We start from the raw sequence: 20,154 nt of genomic DNA on the forward strand, positions 1-20,154 counted from the left end.
CCACTTCCTGCTTCCCTGTACATTCTAGTCACCCTCTCCTGAACAGGTTATGGTATTGCACAAGCCCACACTCCCTTCTATACCTGTCAAATCATACTCGTTCCTCAAAGCCTTACTTGACTTCTCCCGTTGAACTAATTCTTCTCTCCCCCATGGTCCACAAATACTTTGCATGTTCCTCTGCTATAGAGCTTCTCCATATAATGTGGTTGGGGAAGACAGTGTCTGCAGGAATATGAAGTCTGCGTGAGGATGTGTCTGCATCCTGTTTGTTCTTACAGCCCCATTGCCCTGTATCCAGAAGGAATTTAATGGGTATTTGTTATATGGTAAGAAATAGGACAACTGATAACCATCGTTGCCTTTTATATCAATAACCATGAAGCCTCAGATGAGTAAGAACAACAGACCCAGGTGTACCATGAAGTGAATGTTTTCAGATTTTTCCCGAATTCATCACTTTGGGGCAGATAATGTGCTGTTTCAGGGCACACTAACCACCACTTTGGGCAAGTCTGGTGTTTTCCTTTTCTTCAAAACTGCTACTTAACTTGGGCTGACCTATGGGGTGTTGGGTCTTCGTGGAGCTGTTTATCCCCAGGCTCAGGCATCTCAGAGGAACCTTGTAGAAGCAACAGTCTAGAAACAGCGCTTCCAGGAATGAGCTCAACATGACATAGAAACAGATGCCCCAGCTTGTGTGATTATAAAAAGTATACCAGGCAGCTTTCATCCTCATCTTTTCACTATTCACTAAAACAATCCAGCAAGTTTTGTTTTGTTGCTAATTACGATCTGCAGTCCTAATGTTGGAGCAGCTTTGGACAGTGTTAATCATTTGTAGGGAACCTAGTTTTGGTTGGTTGGTTTTTTTTTTAGCCTTTACAGTAAATAATTTTAGGCTTACAAAAGTGTTATAAAAGTAGGACAGGGCCTCTATATCACTCACCAGCTTCCCCTGATGTCATCTGGCTTGACCACCGTGCTGTGATCCGAGGAGGATGTTAACTCTGACACAATTCCTCTCACTTTATTCACTGTTTCTCCCACAAATGCCCTTGTCTGGTTCAGGATCCAACCTGGGAGAACCCCACTACATTTTGCTGGCTAACTGAACTGCTTCCTCAAACTGTTGTGGTTCTTGGGTCCCCTTGCCTTCCATGATTTTGACCGTTTCACAACATCCCCGCCAGTCACTCCCTCCCTTTGAATTTGCCTGATGTTTTCTTGTTTTAGACTGAGGCTATGCATATGGGGGAGAAATACCATGGAAGAGATATTGCACCATTCTCAGTAATATGTAAAACATTTCAAACTTGCCCCTTGAAAGATAATTGCTCTTTTTATTATTATTATTTTATTATCTCTGGCGTCTCAGGAATTTGGTAAATCACTCAGTGACTTAGAGTTTGGAATTATGATTCACAGACCAAGATTCCTTTAGGAGGCCATTCGACTCCCTGCCTCTGGGGAACCTGAGACAGGCCGGGGCTGGGGTTCCTGCTCTGTGTCCTGTGGGTGGAAACTCATCACCAGCCAGCAGCCTCTCCTCCTGCCCAAGCAGTTCTCAGTCGACAACACCCCCACCCCGCGCCCCCTTGTACTGACGCCGCACTGCTTCTGGGCTTGGGTACGTCTGGAAGACACTACCTCCCCGCACCAGGGGACCATGATGTGGGTCTAGGTCCCTGGAGGGGAGCCGAGGCAGCCCCAGAAGGAGGGCAGGCAGGGGGGCAGGAGGGATGGAGACTGGGTGCTCAGTCTGCAGCCCCTCATCCTCCCACTGCCATGGGGCCAGGGCTGCTCCAGGACCCTCACTGGCTTCCTCATCTGTGAGACAGGAATAATCACGCCCACCTCACATGGGCACCCTAAACTAAATGAGGTCGCATCACGTCGGGGAGAAGTGCCTGATCCAGGACCAGACCCCTAGCACATGGGGCGGTAGGTGACCACTCACTGAGCCTCAAACCTTGTGTTTCCACAGGGTGTGCATGCCCTATCCCAGGCCACCCTAGTGCTGGCCTGCTGAGGTCTTGTTATCCTTACTTGGCAGAGTAGAAACTCAGTTCCCAGGGAAGCCAAGCCCCTGCCTCTGGTCACATGACTGCAAGTGGTTGAGTTAGGATTTGAACCCAGGTCTGTCTGGCTCTATGATTCACTGTACCCCATGCTTCATGGAAACATCACGAGCATCACACCTCGGTTAATCTGAGGACACAGAGGACTTCAAATGAAATGTTCGCCGATGTAATGAAAATAATTGCAAGCCTTGTAGGAAGAGTCAGAAGGTGGAAGTCAGCATTTATGTAGCTACATTTGAGCTAGGCGAGCAAGGGAAGACAAATAAATGCTTCTTCCAATTCCCAGCTTACAGATGGGAGAATGAAGGTATTTGTCCGAGATCAGCTTTGTTAGGCTTTGGGGCAGGCAGGACTTGGCGAAAGTGCCAGTGCATACTATGGAGAAAATGGTTCCGGCACATGAACTTTTAATGACCAACAAGGTATGACTTTGCATTTTGTGTGACACACACACAAGAAGCAAAAGGGAACAAATTTAACAGGATGAGAGGTGATGCAGACACGTAATCCATGTTTCCGGAAGCTCTCTGTCCAATGCAGGAAGTTCATTTCTGTTCGGTCGCTCAATCGTGCCTGACTCTTTGCGACTCCATGGACTGTGGTACGCCAGGCTTTCCTGTCCATCACCAACTCCCGGAGCTTTCTCAAACTCATGTCCATCAAGTTGGTGATGCCATCCAACCATCTCCTCTGTCATCCCTTTCTCCTTCTGCCTTCAATCTTTCCCAGCATCAGGGCCTTTTCCAAGGAATCAGTTCTTCACATCAGGAGGCCAAAGTATTGGAGTTTCAGCTTCAGCATCAGTCCTTCCAATGAATATTCAGGACTGATTTCCTTCAGGATGGACCGGTTGGCTCTCCTTGCTGTCCAGGGGACTCTCAAGAGTCTTCTCCAACACCACAGTTCAAAATCATCAGTTCTTCAGCTCTCAGCTTTCTTTATGGTTCAGCTCTCACATCCATACATGATTGCTGGAAAAACCATAGCTTTGACTACAGACCTTTGTTGGCAAAGTAATGCAGGAAGGCTCCGCTATAATCCAGGAAGAGAGAAAGGTGCATGAACAAAAAACAGGGTTGGTGGTGCTGGCTAGGGGTGTGAGCAAAACAGAGGAGAGAATTCAACTTGGTGGATGAGAGAACCCCAGCTGGGTGTTGAGGCAAAAAAAAAGCTGAGGGGATGGGGAAAGAGGAAGGAGATGGACAAGCACCTGTGCCCACCAAATTGCATGGGTGCAACGTGAGGCCTGGTCTGCCTGCAGCTGAGTAGAGGCTGTGGAGACACCTAGGGTGAGAGGTGGTGTGGGGTCGCTTTCTGAAGAGCACTGGAAGAGAGGAGGAGAAAACGGCTTTGGGCATCTTGGCTGAATGGAGGAGGGTGCGCCTGGGGACACGGCAACTGTCCTCTGCACACAGTGTGGGACCCTCAGACAGTGGGCCTCAGGTGTCCTGGTGCTGCTGACAGAGCCCATCCCCATTCAGAAACGATCATGAGGGACCACGGCCAACTCAGCGTATGGCCTCCAGCCCCAGCAGAAAGGTAGTTCCTGCCTTGGAAGGGAGTGTTAGCCTCTCTAAACCTGACCTGACAGTTCTCCAGTTCAGCCAGCCCCCTGCCCCCATGCACAGAGCATCCTTGAGACTCTGAGTGTCTTCCATGAGGGTGGGCGAGAGAAAAAATTTGATGGTTTTAATTTAAAGATAGGAAAGGATAAATAAAATTGCTGCTAAGGAGACAGATACCTAAGTAGGCTATTGTCTTATCTTGTTTGTTGTTTTTTGTTGTTTAGTTACTAAGTTGTGTCTGACTCTTACACCCCATCAACTCTAGCCCGCCAGGCTCCTCTGTCCATGGGATTCTCCAGGCAAGAATACTGGAGTGGGTTGCCATTTCCTCCTCCAGGGGATCTTCCCGACCTGGGGATCAAACTCCTGCATTACAAGCAGATTCTTTACTGCTGAGCCACTGGAGAAGCCCACTGAATAGTCACAGTGGCAGTAATAACAAGAATATTGATTATTCGCAACCGGTTTCTTTAACTGACTTGGTAAGTATATGACTCCATCACTACTTTCTAAGAATATGATTCTGTTATAATTCATCTTTCTGGCACATTCATTTATTCCTCCCACCTCACTCTCCCGGTCTAGAGGCTTATGTGAATATTCCTTAGTGAATATGGATCTGTAATGTAACCCAGTTTTTCAGATATACAACACTGTCTCCCTAATGTGTTCATTACTTAAAGGTTACTTATAGGTAAACAATGAATCATTCTGTTTTCTCCCATCTGTTCTCCAGTACTTTTGAAGTTGGTGAGGGAAAAAAGGATTAACTTGGGTTTTAAAATGAAAGAGATTGGTCAGAGTTGAAATTCAAGACTCGTCATACGATTCCTTTCAAATTAGAGTTTGTGGGCTGCGATGGTTATTAGGAGTTTGCTTAGAATTTTGGAGTTGAAAAGAATGATTGTTTTAATAGGACTTACAAAAATCAGCCAAAAGAGCTGGCAGCATGCCTAGACAGTGAGATCCCTGATTTTAGGAACTGTTTTTTTTTTTTTTTAATTCTATTTCATATTTGTAATAGACTTTAAAGCAGATGATAATAACTAATGGTGTATTATTATTATTATCATTTACTGCTTTATTGAATACCTGGTGCCTACTCTGTACCTAGACTTCCCTGTTGGCTCAGACGGTAAAGATCCCGCCTGCAATGTGGGAGACCTGGGTTTGATTCCTGAATTGGGAAGATCCCCTGGAGGAGGACATGGCAACCCACTCCAGTATTCTTGCCTAGAGAACTCCCATGAACAGAGGAGCCTGGGAGGCTGCGGTTCATTCGGCCACAAAGAATAAGACATGACTGAGCAACTAAGCACAGCACAGAACTCTGTACCTAGTATTGTGGGAGATCTCAAAGTCAGTAAAGGAGAAGGAAAAAAATTGCTGCCCTTACAGAGGTCTCTTTGATCTGTGCTAACACAAATGCATGTCTGAAGTCTTAGAGTGCCATCAAATGTAAAGTCATTCATGCTCCCTAAGGTTACACAGTGTACGACTCCAACTATACAACATTCTGGAAAAGGTAAAACTTTGGAGATGGTGGAAAGACCAGTAGGTGCCAGGGGTCAGAGGGAAAGGGGGGATAAACCAGTAGAGCACAGGGAATAGCACTTAAAATATTTACTTGTTTATTTGGCTGCACCAGGTCTTAGTTACAGTATGAAGGATCTTTAGTTGTGGCATGTGGCATGAACAGGGGTCAAACCTGGGGCCCTTGCATTGGGAGCATGGAGCCTTAGCCTCTGGACCACCAGGGGAGTCCTGAGCATGGGGGTATCTTTAGGGCAGTGAAGCTCTCCTGTGATGGATACATGGTATCTGCATCCATTAAAACCCACAGAACTGAATAACGTGAAGAAGAGCGAACCTAAGTGTGAGCTGTGGGCTTGTGTTAGCAGGGGTCTGTTCATATTGGCTCAGCAGTTGTATAACACATGTCCTTCTCTGAAGAAGATGTTAATAATAAGGGAAGTTGGGAGGGGTGAAGGGGGTTATGTGGGGACTCTAGTTATTTTTTTTTTACTTGAAATATAGTTGATTTACAATGTTGTGTTAGTTACAGGTATTTAGCAAAGTGGTTCAGTTATATGTGTGTGCTAAGTCACTTCAGTCATGTCCAACTCTTTGCAACCCTATGGACTCTATGTAGCCGGCCAGGTTCCTCTGTCCATGGAGTTCCCCAGGCAAGAATACTGGAGTGGGTTGCCATGCCCTCCTCAGGGGATCTTCTGAGCTTCAGGGCTCGAACCTGCGTCTCTTACGTCTCGAACCTGCGTCTCTTATGTCTCCTGCAGTGATAGGCAGGTTCTTTACCTCTAGCACCACCAGGAAAGCCCAATTCTGAGCAGCAGGAAAGAGCTGAGAAAGCTATTTTCTGTTCCTTCTCCTCTTCCCTTTCTCCTCGTCTCAGGGTGGCCCTGCCCATCAGATTCCCTCCAGACCCAGGTGTGAGAGCAGTCCTTTCGCTGAGCACAGGAGGAGGGCGCTGCAACAGACTTGGACTGGAACCCCAGCATGTCTACCTCCCACCCCTGCCAGGTGCCCTTCAGCCCTGTGGGCTCCATGCCCCATTCCCGAGCAAAGAGCAGGTAAACTCTCCCTCTTTTCCCCCTAGTAGATACTTATGTGCCAACATAATTTCATGAATACCAAACAGTATTTTTTCATTCTAGGATACTTAGATATCTGGTTTAATACGCTGTAGAACAGAAGGCAGTGAATCCTGCTTGTCCATTCTAATTGATAAAAACAGTCTCCATTTACTGAGATTTTACCAGTTTACTCAGGTTTTACCATTTTACTCAGGCTTTGACCTGGGATGTTTTCACAGTTGATTTCCACCCCAGTGTTCACAGATAAGGAGGACTCCCGGGAGGTTAGGTCATCTTCCTGAAGCCCCAGGGCTGGAGCGGAGACCTGGACTCTTTTTTTTTTTTTTTTTTCCCATTTATTTTTATTAGTTGGAGGCTAATTACTTCACAACATTGCAGTGGGTTTCGTCATACATTGACATGAATCAGCCATGGAGTTACATGTCTTCCCCATCCCGATCCCCCCTCCCACCTCCCTCTCCACCCGATTCCTCTGATGTTTCCTTTCACTGAAGGGGTCAACCCACCCTCTTTGATCCCCTCCCGTCTCTATAAGCAATGAAGAAACAAGGCACTGGAGACTGACAGATGAAGATAAAAATGTCAGTGATATTGTGAATGAAATCAATTGTAGATTGTGACTTTAGGTCTGAGAAAAGTTCTCACTAATATGCTGTTAGTGCCCCCTGCCCCCCAGCCAGGCATAGAACTGAAGTCACCCCCACCACCCACCCTGCAGGTGACAGTCCCTGACTCCAGATTGCTCTCTGATGATATCTGGGTGGAGAGGTTAGATAAGAGTGACTCCTCTGTGCTTCTAAAGAATTACTCTCAAACTACTAATAAATTAGGTCTATCCTATCAAGGTAGCAGCTTCCCAGGTAGCTCAAATGTTAAAGAATCCATCTGCAACTCGGGAGACCTGGGTTGGGAAGATCCCCTGGAGAAGGGCATGGCAAATCCCCTCCAGTATTCTGGCCTGGAGAATCCCGATGGATGGAGGCTACAAGTCTATGAGGTCACAAAGAGTCAGTCGCAATCGCGTGATCTTCACTTTCACTTTATCAAGGTAGATGGACCAATGGGTTCCTCCCACCTGTCAGCAACTCCTTCTTTGGTGCAGAGGGTGGGACCTGAGGCCAGAAGGATTACTTTGTGGAAGCTCCTCAAAAAGAAAAATCTGAAATGAGAAGGGAGTTTCTTTACAGTGTTAGTCAGCACAGGCTGCAATGAAAAGTACCACGGCCTGGGGGCTTAAATGGCAGGAACTTATTTCTCGTTATGCTGGTGTCTGAGATGAAGGCACCAGCAGATTCAGTGAATGGTGGGCACCCATTTCTTGGTGTATAGTCTCTTCCTGGTGGGAAAAGAAAGGGACAGAGAGGGGGCTCTGGTCTCTCTTCCCCTTCTTATAAGGGCACTAATCTCATCCCGGGGCCCCATCCTCATGACTTCATATAAACCTACTTATCTGAACATCTTCACCTACTAAAACCATCTCATTGGGTGTTAGTCTTCAACATAAGGATTTAGGGATACAAACATTCAGGGCATAACTCTTCCCTCCCCTGTCCTGTCTCCTGAGAAACTCCAGAGGCAGACTGAAGGCAGCAATGCTCCTTCAGAACTCTGGGCACTCACAGTCCTGCTTTCTACATAGTGTTTAAAAGCAGGTACATGAGATTAAATCACAGCTCCATCATTTACTAGCTGTGTGACTGTAGGTGACTCTTTCAACTTTACTGAGCTTTGTTTTCTCCATCATAAACAACAAAAGATAATGGTACACCAAGCACTGCTTTGAATCTTTCAGTGGAGAGAGTGTGAAGGACATAGCATGGGAAGTGCTCAGGAAATATTAACAGAGGGACACATAATTTCAGGGAGGTTACCATGTGAAAAAAAAAGTGCACTGTCGACTTGATAAGAGCTGGTGGTTTGTATCAGCGCCAGTGGTAGTTCATTCTCTCTTTGGTGGAAACTTTGAACTGACTTCCTAACAGAATTAGAGTTTAAGCTGCTGGTCAGAGCTGGGCAGCAGCATATCACTAGGATGGGAAAAAGACCAAAGAAACCTTTGGAAGTTCCCATTGGTGGGGAAGGTGGAATGCAGATGTCAGCTTTGTTTGCAGGGCTGTGAGTGATGGCGGGTCCTATGGGCAGAGAATGGTCACTGTGGGAGATTTAGGATCTTTGTCCACAGAAGTCACAGTGAGACTCCCAGTGGAATGATGGGAGCCGAAGGAAACTTTGAGATGACTGGTCCATGTCACTCCTTTAACAGGTTAGGGAAGTGAGAGCTGGAGAAGTCTGGTGATTTATACTCTTGATGCCTGTTAACTAGTGCCAGTCCTTGTGTACAACACCCAGCTGCTTCATGTCAATCAGTGATTTCTCTCTTGAACCATCCTGTTTTATTAAACAAGTTAACAATCTAAAACCAGAAGTATCTTTTATCTCAGGAGCTCAAGAATCCCACTAAAAATTTTTTAAAGTATGTTTTAAAAGGGCAGGAACTATTAATTATCAAGCACCCACATGTACTAAGATACCTGGAGTCCTACATGGGCTAAAATTTGGTATTTTTGCTCGAAAATCACTGCAGACAGTGACTGCAGCCATGAAATTACTATATATGCTGCCTAAGCGAGCACCGCAGCCATTAAATTAAAAGACGCTTGCTCCTTGGAAGAAAAGCTATAACAAACCTAGACAGCATATTAAAAAGCAGAGACATCACTTTGTTGACAAAGGTCCATATAGTCAAAACTGTAGTTTTTCTAGTAGTCATGTACGGATGTGAGAGTTGGACCATAAAGAAGACTGAACACCGAAGAATTGATGCCTTTGAACTGTGGTGCTGGAGAAGATTCTTGAGAGTCCCTTGAATGGCCGTGAGATCAAACCAGTCAATCCTAAAGGAAATCAGTCCTGAATATTCATTGTGAGGACTGAGGCTGAAGCTCCAATCCATTGGCCACTTGATGCAAAGAATCGACTCATTGGAAAAAGCCTGATGCTGGGAGATTGAAGACAGGAGGAGAAGGGGACGACAGAGGATGGGATGACTGGATAGCATCACTGACTCAATGGACATGAGTTTGAGCAAACTCTGGGAGATGGTGAAGGACAGGGAAACCTGACTTGCTGCAGTCCGTGGGGTCCTAGAGTCAGACAGGACTGAGCAACTGAACAACAACAAGATAGGGTGTTTCCCTTTTCACTGAAGAAACAAACCCAGAAAGGTCAAGGGCTAAATCACAGGGACAGGATGCCTCCAGGCCAAGTCTTTATAGCTCTAGAGAAACCTGTTTATCTGAGGGCCAGTGTTCATGTGTTCATGTAAACATTTGTGACAATTTCCAAGCAGGCAGAGATGATCCTTTGAGATACTGATTTTTTAAAGAGAATAATCAAACATTTTTCCTCTGATTTTTGCTAATTCTAAAGATCTAATTTAAAAACTCAATTCAGTCCTTGATATGCTTTTTTTAAACAATATTGAAATTGATGTCATTTTTAACAACTTTGAGAGCTTCTTGCAGGTTTTGTTAAAGTTATATAAAGTAGAAATAAAATATGGAGAAGGAAATGGCAACCCACTCTAGTATTCTTGCCAGGAAAACCCCATGGACAGAGGAGCCAAGTGCACTACAGTCCATGGTGTCACAGAGTCAGACATGACTTAGTGACTAAACAACAACAACTGTATAGCACATGAAACTATATTTAATATTCTGTGATAAACCATAGTGGAAAAGAATATTAAAAAGAGAATAATATATATGTATGTATCAGAATCACTTTTCTGTATAGCAGAAATTAACTCATTATAAATCAACTATATTTCAATAAAATTTAAAAAGGAAATAAAATGAAATATTTGATATTAGCCTTTCATGAGAGCTCTCTAAAATTTTCTATTGCCTGTTTATGTGTTTCTGCTTTAAAAAATATGTTCATTGTTGAAAATTTGGAGAATTTCAATAAAGATCCAAGCAATAGCAAAGATTTGCTCATATTCCCACAACTCAGAGATAATGACCATTAATATTTTGGTATGTGTGCTTTAATTGGTGAGCTGTGTCGCTCAATCATGTCCAACTCTTTGTGACCCCATGGACTGCAGCCCGCCATGCTTCTTTGTCCATGGGGATTCTCCAGGCAAGAAGGAGAGGGTTGCCATGCTCTTCTCCCGGGGCCCAGGGATCAAACCCAGGTCTCCCACAATGCAAGCAGATTCTTTACCACCTGAGCCACCAGGGAAGCCCATGAATACTGGAGTGGGTAGCCTATCCCTTCTCCAGGGGATCTTCCTGACCCAGGAATTGAACTGGAGTCTCCTGCATTGCAGTCAGATGCTTTCCCAGCTGAGCTACCAGGGAAGACTGTGCTTTAATTAATGGGCTGCTTTTTTAGTTTACAGAAAGACTGAGAGGAAAGGAGAGTTGGCATGGATTCCCTCAGCTCCTCCCCTCGAGTTTCTCCTGTTACCCACATCTTGCCTCATTGTGGCACATTGGTTGTAATCGATAAGCCAATACTGATAGATTATGATGAAAGAGTACATAAGGGTTCACTCCTGGTGTTGTATATTCTCTGGGTTTTGACAAATGCATAAGGACATGTAGCCACCATTTGAGTGTCACACAGAAGAGTTTTTCACTCTTCAAGAAAGCATATATAGAATTAATTTTGATGGTAAAGAATCCGCCTGCAATGCGGGAAACCTGGGTTCCATCCCTGGGTCGGGAAGATCCCCTGGAGGAGGGCATGGCAACTTACTCCAGTACTCTTGACTGGAGAATCCTCATGGATAGAAGAGCCTGGCAGGCTACAGTTCATGGGGTTGCAGAGTCAGACACCACCGAAGGACGAAGAACACCACACACATTTGAAATTTAGTATTTTTATATGTTCTTTAGTTTTTTTAATAGAGGTGGTTGTTCTTTGATTATAAAAGTAACACATGTTTATAATAATAGTGCTGGCACACAGAACCACTGAAATGAATCATCTAAAAGATGGCAGTTTTTAAAAGAACGTGTTTATTTTGTGAATTCCATTAGGTGCACATCAGGAAACAATCATGGAAGTTTTAGGGCCCAGATCTTAGCGCTGGAGGGTTGCCTTTGCCTCTGTGGTTTTTGCGTAAATTAGTGATTAAGTCTTGAGCCACCAGGAAGGTGAAACCTGAGTGGGTTCACCCACACAGCCCACGGAAGACCTGCTGCGTGTCCTGGAGGGTGGGTAGGTTTAAAAGTCTTCATTCTGGGTTTTCTCCCCAACACCCGCCCCTCGAAAAGGGCAGCCAGGGCGCCTTGGCCTGCAGTGACCTCCTTCCAGGGCAGAGATGGGGCCAGGGGGCTGCGGGCCGCAGTGGCCCTGGTGATGCATATGCTCCCTCGGCCCCAGGCGAGGCTGGGGAGTTCTTGGGGGTGGGGGGGGGCGAGCTTAGGGGGGCCGGGCTAGGGATGCTGGTATGGGGGGAGTCGTTGGCTGCGGACGGAAGGGAGTAGGGCTGGGGCATGTAGCCGAGGGGAAGAGGCGCTAGGGTCGGCGGGCAGTGTAGTAGGGCCGCTCGACGCGGTGATGGGATATCCTCGTGGTGGATGGGGCTGGGATTGGGAATGGTTGGGAGAATGGTGGGGGTAGCGGGACTGCTGCCAAGGTGGCCAGGGATAGAGGTGGGGCTGGGGGGGTTGTCTAGGGGCCAAACTGGAGGTGTGGCCTGAAGCAAGGAGGCAAAGCTGAGCCTGAGCAGTGGCCAGGGGACAGGCGTGGCGTGGACTGGCCTGGGGGAGGTGGAAGGAGAGCCCGACTAGGGGCGGGGCGTGGGCATGGGCGTGGCCAGTTGAGGGCGTGGCGTGGTCCAACGGGGCGGAAGGAGAGCCCTGCCGGGGGCGTGGCCGGGCGGGGCGTGGCCAGTAGACGGCGTGGAGTGGCCTGGGGGCGGAAGAAGAGCCCGGACGGGGGCGTGGCCCGGATGGGGGCGTGGCCTGGGCGGGGAGGCCGAGGCTGGTGTGCTCCGCGCCGCGCTCCTCGCGCCGCATCCGAGCCCGCCAGCCCAGAGTCGGTTCGCCGGAGCTGAGGCTTCTCCGAGACCCCGGCGTGCTCAGAGCTTCGCTGGGCCAGGAAGGACTGATCCTAAGTCGCCGGGACGTCTAGGATCGGCCGACTTCGGAGGCTCCTGCGAGCGGGGCCGCTGTAGGTGAGGCCGCATCGGGGCACGGGGCGCTGGGCCGGCGGTCCGCAGCGTCGGCGCCCGGGTGATCCACGGGGAGCCCGAATCCGGGAGCGGAGGTACCCCAACGCCGGCCCCGCAGCCTGGACGTGAGGTTCACTCAGTGCGTTTGCTGCGTGGTCGGGCGGCCCGGGATAGTGGGACTCCAGCTCCGCGCGCCCGGGGACCCCCGAGACTTGACCCGCCGCGGGCTGCGGGAGGGACAAAGGCGCGGGGCGCCCGCGCCGCCCAGGGGATGCGCTGGAGAACTTCGCTCCCTGGTACCCCGGGCCTCATCTCCCGAGAGAGGCGGCAGGATCCCGAGCTGGAGGGGTGGGCTCCAGGGCCGTTTTCCTTCCACTGTGGTCGGCGTGGTGGGGGGAGTTGGTACCCCAGCCCTAGGGGTCACAGCCCACGTCTGGGGAACTCGGGTGACCTGAGCGGACGGTCACCATCTGGCTGTGCTGTCTCAGAGCCGGAGCAATGCCCTCCCCCAACCCCTCCAGGTGCGGAAAAAGAGCCAAACCAACCAAGCAGACAAACAAAACTCTCAAAACTCTCTCGGTCAGTTGCTTCCCAGCCCTGGACAGTCTTGTCGATCAATAGAAGAATAACTTGAGTTTATTTAGCACTTGTTACCAAGGCCGTCTGAATTCGTGTATCACGCGCCGGTCCTGTCGTCGCGCTCCCGCGTCTCAGGTCATTTTCCGTGCCTGGTGTTTACTACCCTGTTATATCCCTGCCAAGTCCCCAAGTTCTGTGCTCGCCTTCTCTAGCAGGCATAGAAACGTTACCTGTTTTATTCCGCATCCCCCCACCCCCACTTCCTGACAAACACTCCTTTTCTGTGTCCCCCTTCTACCAGCCTTCCTCCCTGCAGTGTCCTGGGGACCTGTTGTCTGTGCCTCCCAGTTCTGAACCTTGTCCTCTGCCCCCGCCCCCACCCTTTAGAGTTTTATGTGACTGTTTCTTACCCAGCATTCTCATCTTCACCCACCTGCCTTGGTCCCCAGATCAGCCATTCTCCTCCCACCATGCTCCTGGTCTGTCTTTCTGCCTAGGTTCCTCTGTCTTCTGCCTACGTTTTACCTGTTTCTCCCTGTGCTTTTCCCTCCTCCAGTGCACACTTTGTTTCAGTTCCTTTGGTTGCTGATTTTTCTCCTGCATCGCCATCCCTCTGTCCATTTTTTCTCTTCCAGTCAGTCCCCCATCACCTGGCAGACGTCTTTATTTCAGAATGTCGGAAAGTGTCAGGAGGAGGCGGCAGCTTCCCCAGGATTGCTGTGGATTCAAGGATCTCCTTTCCTGCTCCTGGTTGTGTGTGTGTTCTCGCTGAAGTAGTACCACCCGTAGACAAGTTCTCTGGCTGTGTTGATACTTATATTGATATGAATGTTAGGTAGCAGTTACTGAGCACTTACAAGGAGCCAGGCACCCTTCTGAGGAACGTACATGCAGTAATAGCTCACGAATCCTCACATCCCTGTAACATCGATGCATTCCTTGCCCCTTTTTACAGATGGATAAAGGGAGGCTTGGAGAAGTGAAATACCAGGCCCAGAGCCCCTCTTCTCACCACAGCAACTTTTGGACTCAGACATGGGTTGGGATCTGGCTTTGGAAATGAGGTCATTATTTGTATGTTTTATTTAGTCTGCCGTTTACAGCAGTGGAGGGCTTAATAGCTGTACCTGTAAGGTTGCATGTGGGGAAAAGCTGTTGTCTCCCGTCCTTCAAAAAGACGGAGATACTGCCTGGACTGGCCTCTAGCTGGCTTTCCTGAAGGGAGTGCTGGCCCCCTTGGCTACAGGAGAGCTCGAGAAAGCTTCACGCCAAGACCATTGCCGGCTGCTCCGCCCCTACAGTGAGAGGTCAGTTTCACTTTAGCTGGCCAGAGCTTCGGGGTCCTTGAGCGCCCTGTGATGCTGTGAGTCTAGTTTGTTTCCATTTCATTGTACAATTTAAAGCCTTGTTTGGATATCTCCTTCGCCTTCCTGTGAGTTGTAGAAAAGTATTTGTTCTTTTGCTGATGCTGAAGCAGAGTCTTGGGAAAGTTTTTTGCTTCAATGGCTAGAAGGGACCTTATATTCCACAGATGAGGAAACCGTGGCCCAGAGAAATAAAATGACATGTCAAAGGGAGGCAGCCAGACGGGTAGGGCTGGCCCTAGATGCCCGACCTGCTGGCTGCTGGGCCAGACTCTCCATGCCTGGCTCTGCAGCCTGGCGGGGTGGCCTCTTAGAGACCTGCTGTGCGGAGCAGCCGAGTGCTGCCCTCCGCCCCCACACCCCCCACACCTCTGCCACCCACACTGTGGGCTCTTTTTTTTTTTTTGTCTGAAAATTAAACATTTTAAGAATATTTGCTTCTGAGATTTGTAATGGCATACATGGGATCATAAAAACACAGAAGTATAAATTCAAGTATTTTTTGTTTTCCGGAACATCAGGCAGGAACACCAAACGTACACTGCTTTCTAGAGGCACATTGTACAATCCATGGCAGTTTCAGAATCAGTAACTGGAATGTTGGATTGCGTTTTCTACTTGCATTAGTAGAAAGGCATTAGTACTCACGTGGTTCCCTTAGAGTTAACAGGGAGCCTGTGTCTGTGTTGGCCCGGCCCTGACTACCCGTCTCTCCCACTGACCTGGGACTCCTGTCTGTGTCCCCAGTTCCCAGCTTTGCTCCCTGCTGTCCGGTTCACCTCTTTCTCCAGGAGCCCTCGGGGAACCTGGAAGGTGCTGCCTCCCCACGATTGCTCAACCATTCCATATCTGCCGTTCTTGACAGAATCCAGTCCTGATGCCCTCAGGTGTATGTTGCATGTAATTAACTTCTCTCTGATGTTCCCGAATGAGATGGGTGGGTCTGTGCGTCCCTGGGAGAACTGATGAGACGTGTCTGTGTCCTGTGGTTTGGATGAGGACTGTGTAACTGAAGAGCAGGTTAGGTTCACAGCTCCTTTGCATAGGTGAAGGCGTCAAGGTTCATGGCTATAGCCCCATAGGACGAGTCAAGGCTGAGGTTTGAACCTGGGGCTGCCTGGCTCAGGAGACCCACATGCATGCATCTCCAGCGTGTCTCCTCTGAAGCTTGTAGCTCCCTCTGCAGCAGTGTCCTCAGGGCCTTTTACGAGGCCAAGGTGGGGATACAAAGCCAAGCCAAGGTGGGGATACAAAGTGGTGCGTGGGGCCTTGGGGGGTTTCCGGGCACCCTCGTTCATCTCCCTCCTGGACCAGGGGTATGCTTGCTGACTGGGGGAAGCCAGGAACTGTGGCGAGCCCCAGATAGACAGAGGTAGTCCAAACGTGGTTGTGGCCATTTGCTATGGTTGGCATGTCAACGCTTGTGGTCACGGATAACGCCCCATGCCTCAGCTTGTGCTCGTGATCTTCAGGTATCCTAGACAGAGGACTGTTCCCTCCCCTCTCTAGGACCTTTGAGGACCTGATTACTTGGCCAGAAATAGCCTCTGCCTGTTTCCACGTCACCATGGAAGCGTTGCGAGCTCAGCGCTGTCATTTCAGGGACCGAGTGCCTGACTCGGGACATCTTCTCTGGCCAGATCTGGGTGGGCCCCCATTTTTTCTTGGGGTTTAGCCATGAAGTTGGGGAGCTCTAAGATGACCCCACTGGCTAATCTGGGAAAGGGAGGGACCAACGTTTTCCCTCCCTGACTAGCTCTGTTACAGAGATTGGCAGGCTGTCCTCAGAGAAAATAGCACACGGGTCTGAAATGACTAGCCTGGAAAGTGGCCATGGCGGGAGGCAGTTCACAGGAAGCCAGGGTCTTTGCTTGGCATCCTGGGCAGGTGCAGGGGGCAGAACCCTGATTTTACTGTCAGAGCAGAGGGGTCAGGAGGTCAGGGAGGAGGTGTGCTCCTGGTAGCAGAACCTGGATCACAGGCATTCAGGGAAATTGTGGTTCATATAACAGGAGCAGTAAGCAGTCTTGTCATGGAGTATCACAGTTACACCTCAGTTACATTAAACAGGGTCAGGCCCTGCTCAGTCACCTCCACATACAAGGTATAAAGAGAGAGAGTAGGTCGGAGTCCTAAAACCACTGACCTGTAGGTGTAGAAACCTGTCCACTTGGGGTGTTGGGAGTCTGTGGCTTCAAGAGTTTATATGCTGGATGCTAGGAACATCCCTACTGTCAGCGAAGTTCACACACTTTCTGGGGTGAGAGGCTGGCGTGTGAAAGTCTTGGGACCCATAGCAGGTGAGGGGTCAATTTGCAGGGAGGGTGTTTAGGAGAGTCCATGAGAAGCCTAGGATCCAGGAAGCCTTCCTGGAGGAGGTGCTAACCACAGCCTGGGCTGAACAGGAATGCTCAGGTTGGGGAAGGGGCTGACAGAGGGAGGCATTCCAGCCTCTGGGGACAGAATAAGAGGTGGGGAGACAGACCCCAGTTCGGTGATGAGGGACCTTTAGACAATTCTGAGTGGCCCCTAGAATTGAGGGGCCCTTCATTCATTACCGTCACCGTGTGCCCAGAGCAGTGGTTCTGAGTCACTATCTCCCGGGTATTTGTTAGAAAAGCAAATTCTAGGACTTTCCCCCTGGAAGCCCCCAGAATCAGAGGCTCAGGGGTGTGTGTCTGTATTTTAACACCTTCCAGGTGACTTTCTTGCATGCTAGTTTGAGAACCAGCGCTCTAGAATGTATGAAAAACAGCAGCTCTTCATTGCTCCTTCAAAGATCTGGAACCATATTCCTGCGTGGTCAGACCTCTCCCTGGGATCCGCCGCCCACCGTCCTTCTGTTTCTGTACGTTCACACAACTGCCGTACCCACCCTGCTTCATTTCATCCCTACTAGTGACGTAGACTATTTCTACAACACTGCTCCCTGACATGATTTCCTAGTGTTTCAAGGTCATCAGATAAACGGTTCAGGTCCCAACTCTGCTGCTTGCCAGCTGTGTGACTTTGGGGTGGCCTTGACCTCTCTGCCTCAGTTGCCTTTCTGAACAGTGTAGATAGTGGTATTCATCTCTTCACTGAGTGGTTCAGACTTTCTTGGGTGTTGCAATTACCTGGGGGTCTTTCGGAAAGGTTGATGCCTTCTCCCACCCCCAAATAGTGTTAGATTGTTCAGGGGCAATGAAGTTGATCACAGACTGCCATGAGGATGGGAGAGTCCATTCTTACAGGGTGCTCAGAAGAGGTCCTGGCACTTTTCAGCTGGGGAGGGGAGGCTCTGATGGTTTTGTGATGGGATGGGGAGAATGCGCAGACATTGTCGCTTGTTCCGTGAATACTTGCTAGTTGTTGAGGGCCTGTTGGTTTGGGGCTCTCCTGGTGGTTCCATCTTATTCTGAGTGCATCTCCAGGTCTGACTCTGAGCCTCCTCCAGGCAGGACTGCAGAGGTCTTATGTGAGCAGAGCACACAGGCCCCCACCCCCGGCCCACCTTCCCAGCACTGGCACCGTCTTCCATCCTCTGTACAGAACAACTTGACTTTGAAATATAACCAGATTCTAAACTCATGAAGGCGCAGTGCTTTCCAGTAAGAATGCTCCCCCCCGCCCCGACCCCGGGGTTCTGACCCTGCCCTAATCTGTCATTTGTACCCAGACGCCTGTTTTCAGACACACCAAACACCTCCAGACTTGGTCTTTACACCTGAACACACCAAACATCTCCCTCTCTGTCTTTATGCCAGACTGTCTTCTCGGATCTAAATGTCATATTATAAATTGTGTATTTCTGGCAGTTACTTAAACAACGTATGACCTTTCTGCATACTGTGCCCCGTCACACATATTCTTTCAGCCTTCATTCACTGTTAATTCAATAGCTGTTGATGGGCATCTGCTTTGCATCGAGCCTGAGCTGATGGTTTCATCCCCTCTTTCCTGTGGAAGGACAAGCATACCTATCACCATGTAGAAGGCGTTTCTTTAGGTTTCAGTTTATAGCTGCAGCCTGCTCTATACCTTTTGGTGATGTAATCACCCCACTTGTAATAATAGAACATCTGAAGGACATTTTTCATGTTGACTCCATGGGCCTTCTTTGAACCCTGCTGAGATTAATTAAATCAAACCCCGTGTAGCAATTATCCTAAAATATCCCCACCAGTTATTAAAATCCAGTTTGCCTGGGGCTGGAGATCATAGTTAGTACTCTCAGGATGAAATCCACCATCCAGTGTAAGGTCTGTGGGTTTCTCATTTCTTTTAGTCTAGAGTCCGTCCTAGTGGTTTGGTTAAATCAATTAAAGAAACAAGAAATAGGAGAATTCATATCTCAGGTTTATGATTTGTTCTGTCTCTGTGGAAAAGTTAGATTCTGTGTTTGGTTTTGTTTTTTGCTGTGCAGGGTATATAGGGAGCTGATGTTTACTCTTTAGGTTGGCCGGAGTACATTTAAATCTGTGTTGAAAATAGAAATAATTGATTCACTCTATTTGTTCCGCTGCCCGAGGACTAAGTGAAAATCTACCACTAGGGAAACTTTTGTGTGGCCGGCACACAAGTGGCTCAGTATTATGGTAAAGACTAGCCTCCATTGTGTGGCCTTAGCATTATCACTGGTGTTACCCACGGGCTGAATAGCCTTTAGAAATACAGGCCTTCACAGGAATTGCCTTGGCTTCAATGTTCCATGAATCCTTCTCAAATAACATCCCCAACCCCTCATTTGAAACAATAAAGGAGGAGGGAATATATGAATATCTACAGCTTCAATTATATTCAAAAGGGTTAGATTTTTAAAATGAGAAAAGTTAAAACTGTGTTTTAATTTTAAAAATATGAGGTTAAGAAATAACCCAGAATACATGGGAAAAGTCAACAGTGTTCTTTAAAATGGTCTGTTCTAAGATCTCCCAGGCCTGCTTTCTCTACCTTTGACTTTTCTGAAACAAACCTAAACTCCCCAGAGTGGATTGAGTGGCCCGTCTTACTGAAGAGCCTGCTTGTTTTATCAAGTTGAGTCCAGCGCTGGCGTTAGATCATCCCTCTGCGTCCTCAGGCCTCTCTGCCAGGACCATGGTGTCCCGCACTTCCCAGAAAAGCGTGGGGGACTTCACCGTTATGGCCCAGCTCCAGTTCTTGGTGGTGACCTCTGGGGGGTGTGTGTGTGTGTGTGTGTGTGTGTGTGTGTGTGTGTATGTGTGTGTGTGTCTAGGGTGGGGCCCACACACGTGCTGTGCTGAGTCAGTGTATCCTTGAGCCTAAGTCAGGTTGAGACGCCTGGCATCCCTGAGAAATGAAGCTGTGGGGTTCTGAATAAGGAAAGTGGTAGCTTCTTCTGAAGATTCATTTTTTGATGAAAAGCCATGGCAAGGGGCGAGGAGGATGACTGACTTGTAAACTTGCAGCTTGTGGAATCTGAATGACTGATGGGATCCTATTCATATTTTTTCTTCGTTTTTTAACCTCAAGGCATGTGCAATCCTAGCTCCCTGACCAGGGCACGAACCCATGCCTCCTGCAGTGGAAGTGCAGAGCCTTAACCACTGGGCCATCAGGGAAGTCAATTTGTATTTTCAGTAGTTGTCCTCACCCACCAGCATCGGGGTCAACCGTTCTGCTCAGGGTTGAGCCACCTGTGTCCAGATGCAGCTCTTGAAATGCCATGTGCCCGGCAGAGTGTCTTGTGCTCATGGATGATGACGGTGCTCATTGAGATGGAAGGACGGGCCATTCCTAAACGCAGCCGTGGTTCCAGCC

General features: G+C 48.6%; 1 protein-coding gene across 3 annotated transcripts in view; it reads left to right on the forward strand.

Moving 5' to 3' along the window:
* Nucleotides 1–20,154, forward strand: part of SPATA13 (spermatogenesis associated 13) — a 223,889-nt gene that overhangs the window by 103,396 nt on the left and 100,339 nt on the right. Inside the window, exon 1 of one of the 3 annotated variants that reach the window (XM_065901965.1) lies at nucleotides 6,132–6,240. The exons of 1 other annotated variant lie outside the window; for it this stretch is intronic. The gene's annotated coding sequence lies outside the window, so the exon portion shown is untranslated. Of the gene's footprint in view, nucleotides 1–6,131; nucleotides 6,241–12,144; nucleotides 12,455–20,154 lie in introns of those variants that run through there. One more of the 3 variants, XM_065901964.1, reaches the window with a different exon arrangement.

The sequence above is a fragment of the Muntiacus reevesi genome, chromosome 11 (genome assembly GCF_963930625.1).
Source record: "Muntiacus reevesi chromosome 11, mMunRee1.1, whole genome shotgun sequence".
In the NCBI taxonomy this organism is placed as follows: Eukaryota; Metazoa; Chordata; class Mammalia; order Artiodactyla; family Cervidae; genus Muntiacus; species Muntiacus reevesi.